General features: G+C 35.3%; 1 pseudogene; it reads left to right on the forward strand.

Annotated features, from left to right (window-relative positions):
- Positions 1-516: 516 nt before the first annotated feature.
- Positions 517-808, forward strand: LOC141505590 (NADH dehydrogenase [ubiquinone] 1 alpha subcomplex subunit 3 pseudogene; annotated as a pseudogene).
- The last annotated feature ends 7,489 nt before the right edge of the window (positions 809-8,297 follow it).

The raw sequence follows: 8,297 nt of genomic DNA on the forward strand, positions 1-8,297 counted from the left end.
CTGGAGATACTGGAGCTTCATGGTATCTTATTGGCATAGGAAGGAAATGAAATTCAAATGAGAAAGGACTCCCAGAACATCCAGACCATCACTAAAAATCCTGTTTCCTATCAAATCATGCCATGGTGTGAGATGGGTTGGGCAAAGGCAATAGGAAAGATCTCTTTGCACAGTGTTTCCTTCACCATAATAAACAAAATGTGCAAGTCATGAAAACATATATATATATATATATATATAATATATATGATATCATTGCCCTCTTCAATTATGGAGGGCAACTACTACTAGTTCAATACATATATGTGGGAGATAGTGAAGTAAAAGCAGGAATTCCCACAAGCTGTCCCCCAGATCATTGCAAATACCTTTACATAATGACTCTAACCAAATTCTAGTGGCAGAACCCACAAAAAAGGCTGTGTGAAATAGTTTTCAAGCCCAAGATGATTTGGAAGATGCAATGGAAAGGTTTTTTACACTGGGGTTAGAAAGGACCTATGGAAAGTGGCCACCATGGTGGGCAGACTGGGTCAGTTCCTGAAGGAAGCCTGGGCCAAGGAACCCATGATGACCATGTCCTTTGCCATCGGCACCATGGCTCTGCTCTTAGCCCCGCTTAAGCCCCTATACCAAGTATGCAGGCATGATCAACCGAGCCACACCTTACAACTACCCTGTTCCCGTTTGAGATGATGGCAACATGCCCGACATACCCAGCCATCCTCAGGATCCCAAGGGTCCTTCCCTCTGGTGGCTGAAGAATCTGTGGATTCTCCATCTGTTCCACCTCCTCCTCCCCCAATAAACATCCTTGTCTTAAAAAAAAGAAAGGGCCTGTGGCACAGCCTGCCATTTGGGAATGAGGCATTTTGGATTAGCCAGGAACAACCTGGTTCCCTGGGCTTGCCTGGGTCTATGAAAGTGGTGGCATTTTCCAGACTTCTCAGCCCAAGGATTGCCAAGGACAATTGGGAAGGGCAGAGGCAAAACTCTGCCACACCAGAATGAGAGTGAACCCCAGTCCAGTGCAGGTCTTGGCATAGTCCAGACTCTGGGCAGCTGCTTCTAGAGCATTCATGGTAAGGGGGGTTGTGGGAGATTACAGAGGTCTCTCTGCTATCCTTGAGGCAGGACTCTATTGCTTTGCCCATACTCAGATACAGGTTGCAGTCTGAATTTCAGGGCAGAAAGGAGTGCTTGTGGTCATCCACAGATCAGAGCACAGACCAGGAGAGCAGTCATAGCCTCTCATGAGACCTTGGGGGAATTAATGTCCTTGGGGGGATATCCCTGAAAATAGCTGCAAATACACTCAAAAGCTTGAGACAGTATGTCCTCCACCCAGGAAGCAGAGCCCACCTTAATAAAGAGTTAAAATCATGTCATAGACTGGGTAAATAAGGAAACATAAGAAAATAAATTCAACCATAGACAATTATTTTAGTCTTATGGAGCTCAAAATACACACAGAGAAGATAACAAAGTGAATTTCTGTATTAAAAGAAAAATATGAATTGGTCTCAGGCTATGGAAGAGTTCAAAAAAGATTTTGAAATCAAGTAAGGAAGTAAAGGAAAAATTGAGAAGAAAAATTAGAACAATGTGTGAAAATCATGAAAACCAAGTCAACAGCTTGATGAAGGAATTACCAAAAATACTGCAAAGTATAACATCTTAAAAACCTGTTTGAGTCAAATGGGGGCAAAAAAACAGTCTCATAAGGCCAATGGAGAGAAGGATGATTTTAAAAGTATGACTGAGCAGATGAAAAAGGAGATAAAAAAGCTCTCTGAAGAAAATAACTCCTTCAAATGTAGAATGTGACTAAGGGAAGCTGATAACTTTGTGAGAAATCAAGAAACAATAAAACAAAACCAAAAGAATGAAAAAAACTAGAAAAAAAATGTGAAATATCTCATTGGAAAAACAACTGACCTGGAAAACAGATCCATAAGAAATAATTTAAAAAATTATTGGACTACCTGAAAGTCATGACCAGGAAAAGAGCCTAGACTTCATTTTCAAGGAATAATCCAGAAAAATTGACTTGATATCCTTGAAGCAGAAGGTAAAATAGAAATTGAAAGAATCCATGAATTACCTTCTGAAAGAGATCCCAAAATGAAAACTGCCAGGAAAATTAATAGCTAAATTTCATAACTCCCAAGGCAAGGAGAAAATATTACAAGCAGCCAGAAATAAATAATTCAGATATCATGGAACTACAGTTAGGATAATACAAGCTTTTATAGCTTCTACATTAAAGGCTTGTAGGGTTTGGCATATGATATTCTGGAAGATAAAAGAGCTTGAATTTTAACCAAGAATCAAATATGAAAGATGAAGAATTGAAAATTTTTTAAATATATATAGAAGAATGCTTCAAATCATTTATAATAAAAATACAAACAAAAACAATTCTAGAATTTCATTCACTCCCAGCAAATTGTCAAAAATGACAAAATATGAGAATACTGGAAGTTTTATTAGTTTGGAAGAGACATATGCTTCAATAATCTGCTGGCAAAATGATTTGTTCCAACTATTCTGTAAGTCAATATGGAATTATGAGAAAAAATAGTGATTAAAATAATATATATACCCTAGAAACTTCACTGCTAGGTATATACTTTAGGAAGTCAAAGAAAAAAAAATTAGATTCCCTTATATTTCTAGTTTCATTAGGAAAACTTTTTGGTATTGCAAGAATATGGAATCAATCAGATGATCTGTGATTGAGTAATAATTAAACAAATTTTGTTTCATGGATGAAATGGAATTTGCTTGAACTGGAGGATCTTCAGTAAAACTCCATCTCATGTGGGTACAAAGGATAGGCTAGAGAGCTGGAAAGTCAGTGGGACACTCTTAGCCACAGAACATTTCAGGTCTGGGCTCAGCAGCCAGAGGTGCAGCAAGCCTGCATTAAGTCTCCTAACCCAATTCAGAAGACAAAGTTCAAGCCCCAGGAATTCTTGTACAGAAAGAGGGACTGAGTTGAGCTACCTTAACATAGGAACAAACCACTAGCACAAACCACTGAAATGCCACAGGTAAATGGTAAGTTGGGGACCAGCATCCTGGCCCCAGCACAAAAACTTGGAATTGTGTCCTCTTTGCCAGAGGAACAAAGCTCAACTATCTAAATGAGCAAAAAAATAAAATAAAATAAAAATGCACCAACTATTTTTTTAAAAAGTTACTGTTCTGATTGGGGTGATAAAAACATCATTTAAGTAGAAGAAAAGAGTGATAAAATGCCTACATGTGAAGCCTTAAACTGCTCCCAAATAAAAAAAAAGACCTCTCAGAAGAGTTTACAAAAGATTTTAAAAATCAAAGAAGAGAGGAAGAAGAAAAATGAAATAAAGAAATGTGTTATGAAAGAAAATTATGAAAATTTGATTGAACGAAATAATACCATTAAAAGCAAAACTGATCAAAAGGGAAAAGAAATAATTTCCTTTAAAAGTAAAAAATAACCAGCTGGAAAAGTAAACGCAAATACTAACTGAAGAAAACAAAACTGGAAAAATTGAAATTGGATAAATGAGAAACTAATGATTCTATGAGATTCCTAGATTCCATCAAACAAAACTAAAATACAAAGAACCTCGGGAAAAATGACTGACCCAGAAAATGAATAAAGGAGAGATAATTTATGAATTATTGGTCTAACTGAAAGCCACAATCAGAATAAGGGGCTGGACAACATATTTCAGGAAATTATCATGGAAAACTGCCATAATATTCTAGAAAAAGAAGATAAAATAATCCTTGAAAGAATACATAGATCACCTCCCAGAAAGAGACCTCAAAATATAAACTCCTAGGAATATTGTAGCCAAATTTCAGGAAAATTGCAGCAAATCCTGCAAGCTGCCAAAAAAGAAGCAATTTAACTACCAGGAACCATAGATAGAATTACACAGGACCTATCAGCTTCAACATTAAATGATCAGAAGGTTTGGAATATGATACTCCAGAGGGCAAAATAGCTTTTATTACAACCAAGAATCAACTATCCTGAAAAATTCAGCATATTCTTTTAGAAAAAAATTAGTCAATAAGACTAAATGGGAAGACAATAGCTAGAACTCTCAAGTATTGTGTTTCTCTTAGGACAGTTGAAAGGAACATAGAAAGAGGGGGTGGTTATACATGATGTAATGATTTACTTTGCTTTATAAGGGGTGTATTTCTATTGAGACAGTAGTAGGGAGTACATTTGAGCAGAGGGTATGGGTATAAAGTGATCATGATGGTAATAATGCTTATGAATCTTGAGAATTATACGTATATCAGAAAAGTTGAAAGGAGTATTCTTTGATAGAGGATGGGTGCACAAGATAGGTATAAAACAATTAAGACATGAAACAAAGAATTATACTGGGAGAAGAAAGTGGAGGCAATAGACAATAATGATGAGGTACGTGATGAAGCACAAAGAACCTATTATAATGAGGGGGAAGAAATTAGAAACAATGAGTAAATCATACTTCTAACAGGTTTGGCCCAAAATGAGAATGATATACATTCCAAGTGGGTTTAGAAACTTATCCTACCCTACAGGTAAATTGGAAGGAATAGGGGAAAGGACAGTGTGAGGCAGGCAACAATAAGAAGGAAAATATTGGTGAGGAGGGATAAGGGGAAAGGAAAAAGAAAAGTACTAATAGGGGAGGATACAATGAAGAAAAGTAAAAAGTTTTGCACAAATAAAAACAATGCTTTCAAGATTAGAAGGAATGCAGAACATCGGGAAACAGTTTTCACAGCTAGAGTTTCTAATAAAATATAGAAAACTGAGTCAAATATACAAGAAAGCAAGTCATTCCCCAATTAATAAATGATAAAATAATATGGATGACAATTTTCAGATGAAGAGACTAAAGCTATCTATAGTCATATGAAAAAAATGCTCCAAATCATTAGTGATCAGAGAAATGCAACTCAAAACAATTCTGAGGTATCACCTTAAACCTATCAGATTGGCTAAAATGACAAAAAAAATGATCAATTTTGGAAAGAATTAGTAAAACTAGGACACTAATGAACTATTGATGGTGCTATGAACTGATTCAAGTATTCTGGAGAGCAGTTGGAAAATACAATGAAACTTTTGATCAAGCAATACCATTCAGGTCTATATCCCAATGAAATCATAAAAGAGGGAAAAACCCATATGAACAAAAATAGTTATAGCAGCTCTTTTGTATTGACAAAGAATTTGAAATTGAAGAAATGCCCATCAATTGAGAAATAGCTGAACAAGTTATGGAATATGAATGTAATGGAGTATTATTGTTCTTTAAGAAATCACGATTAGGAGTGGTTAGATTGTGCAGTGGATAGAGCACGGGCCCTGGAGTCAGGAGTACCTGAGTTCAAATCCTGCATCAGACACTTAATAATTACCTAGCTGTGTGGCCTTGGGCAAGTCACTTAACCCCATTGCCTTTCAAAAACCTAAAAAAAAAAAGAAATCATGAGTGACTGAATTTCATAAAATCATGGGAAGACTAGTATGCTGCATGAAGTGAACAGAACCAGAACACTGTTCACATAACGGCAACACTGTGAGATGATAAACTATGATGGATCCAGCTCCTCTTAATAGTTCAGTAATCAAGGACAATACTGGGAGACTTGTTATGGAAAATGTGCTCCACATCCAGAGGGGGGAAAAAATCCATGGAGTCTGAATATAGAGCATAGCATCACTTTTAAAAACTTATTTTATGTTTTTTTCTCTCTCATGATATTTTCCCCCCGTTCTAAATCTTCTTTCACAACATTCCTAATATAGAAATATGTTAAACATGATTATACATGTTCAACCTATATCAGATTGTTTGCTGCCAAGAAAAGGGGAGAGGGAAGGGAGGGTAGAAAAATGTGAAACTCAAAAATTTGCAAAATGATATATGTAATTGAAAAAAAAAAGAAAAAATAAAGAAAAAATAATACATTAGGTAGACATTTTGAGGTTATAATAATGTATGATGTTGATCCAAAACTAGTTTCTGCCAAACTATTTTCTAGTTTTTATCTCTTTTATCTGGTCTAAGTTTTACCTCAGACTCTTTATGTTTATAAGGAAGAATTAGCTCTTTTCTGCTGCCCCAGATTCAGTGAAGTAAAGTTCAAACTGCAACCTGGTCTCCCTAAACCGAAGTTCTTCTCTGGTCCTCAAAGACTAGAGTTCTCTGCAAAACTAATTTGCTCCTCTTCTTTTATTTACTCCTTTTTTCCTGAAGTCAAGGAATCATAGAAAAATTATCACAGAACTAAAAAAAAGCAACATTACTTGTTTAAGATTAATTAGCAATATTTTTCTAACTCCCTTAATTTTTTTCTCCTTAAATAAGAAATGGGAATTGATCAATCTTATTTGCCTCTAATAATTCCTATATTTAACTGAAAAGGCCTTTCCAGCTAAAAAAAAAAAGAAGAATAAAAAAAGAGAGCATTCACAAAACATGGATCCAAATGTGATTTATTGAAGGTTTTTCTACTCTGCAGAACTGACTGGGACCTCATAAAACCTGGAGATGGGGAATGCTGTGAATTCTAGGACCTACAACTTTAGGTGGGCTTTTTTGACAAAATCTCTAGGCAATTGTCCGTGGGGTCAGTTCAGCTCTTGAAGGGAGAAGAATTCAAAATAACTCTAGCAATAGCTCATTATTTAACAAAAACTACAGGGAAAACTAGAAAATATTATGACAGAAGCTAGGTATATGCCAACATCTCACACAATATTCTAAGATAAGGTCAAAATAGCTATATGATTTAACCATAAAAGGTATTACCATAAGCAAATTGGGAGAGCAAATAATTGCTTTACCTGTTAGATCTATGGAGAAAGGGACTAAACAGTAGATACAGTGAATTATGAAATGCAAAATGGATAATTTTGATTATATTGAACTTAAAAAGCCTTTGCACAAACAAAAACCAATACAGTCAAGATTAGAAGGAAACCAGAAAGCTGGGAGGTTGTGAGAGGATTGGGACATTGATGCATTACTGGTAGAGTTGTCAACAAATCCAACCATTCTGAAGAGCAATATAAAACTATGCTTAAAGAGGAATAAAACTGTTCATACCCCTTGACCCAGAAATTCCAATTCTAAGTACATATCCAGAAGAAATTATTTAAAAAATGGGAAAAGTCCTACATCTACCAAAATATTCATAGTAGCTCTTTTTGAAGTAACAAAGAATTGGAAATTGAGGGGAAGCTCATCAATTGGGGCAATGGATAAACAAGTTATGGTACATAAATACTATGGAATATTATTGTTTTATAAGAAAACACAAATGGTCAGACTCTTGAGAAGTATGAAATGACTTACAGGATCTGATGCTGAGTGAAGGGAGTAGAAACGAGAAAAATAAGCACATTTACAACAACATTGTAAGATGATCAACCTTAATGGAAGCAGCTCCTCCCAGGATGTTAGGAAGCTAGAACAACTGTATTAGACTAGCTATGGAAAATGTTATTCCCCATCTAGAGGAAGAAAAACAAAACAAAGCAAAAACAACAAAAAAAGAAACACCAACCCTTCAGAAACTGATGAACGCTTTATAAAAATTATTTCTTATGTATCTCTTTCCCTTAATCCTAATTGAAAATGACTAATATGCAAACATTTATCAAAATGTGGTGGTGCAGTGGATAGAGCACTGGCCCTGGAGTCAGGGTACCTGAGTTCAAATCTGGCCTCGGACACTTAATAATTATTACCTAGCTGTATGGCCTTGGGCAAGCCACTTAACCCTGTTTGCCTTGCAAAAACCTAAAAATAATGTATGTACAGTGCTATCCTGACTGTTTGAAGCTGAGGGGAGCGGGGTGGGAAGGGAGGATGGAAGGAAATTTTGTTACTTAAAAATATACATGTGCATAAGGATGAAAATAAATAATAAATAAATAATTTAATTAAAAAAGAAAGCTGGAGAAACTTTTTACAGCCATTGTTTCTGATAAAGGTCTCATTTTTCAACTATATAGAGAAATGAGTCAAATTTATAAGAATAAAGTCATTTCTCAGTTGACAAATAGTCAAAGGATGTGGACAGGAATTTGTCAGATGAAGAAATCAAAGTATAAAAAGTGTCTAAATCATTATTAATTAGAGAAATGCAAATTAAAACAACTTTTTAGTAGCACCTCACAAGTATAACATTGGCTAATATGACAGAAAAGGAAAATGATAAATATTTTAGAAAATGGTGTAGCTATGAACTAATCCAACCATTCTCGAGAGGAATTTGGAACAATG

This window comes from Macrotis lagotis, chromosome 1, assembly GCF_037893015.1.
Source record: "Macrotis lagotis isolate mMagLag1 chromosome 1, bilby.v1.9.chrom.fasta, whole genome shotgun sequence".
Classification (NCBI taxonomy): domain Eukaryota; kingdom Metazoa; phylum Chordata; class Mammalia; order Peramelemorphia; family Peramelidae; genus Macrotis; species Macrotis lagotis.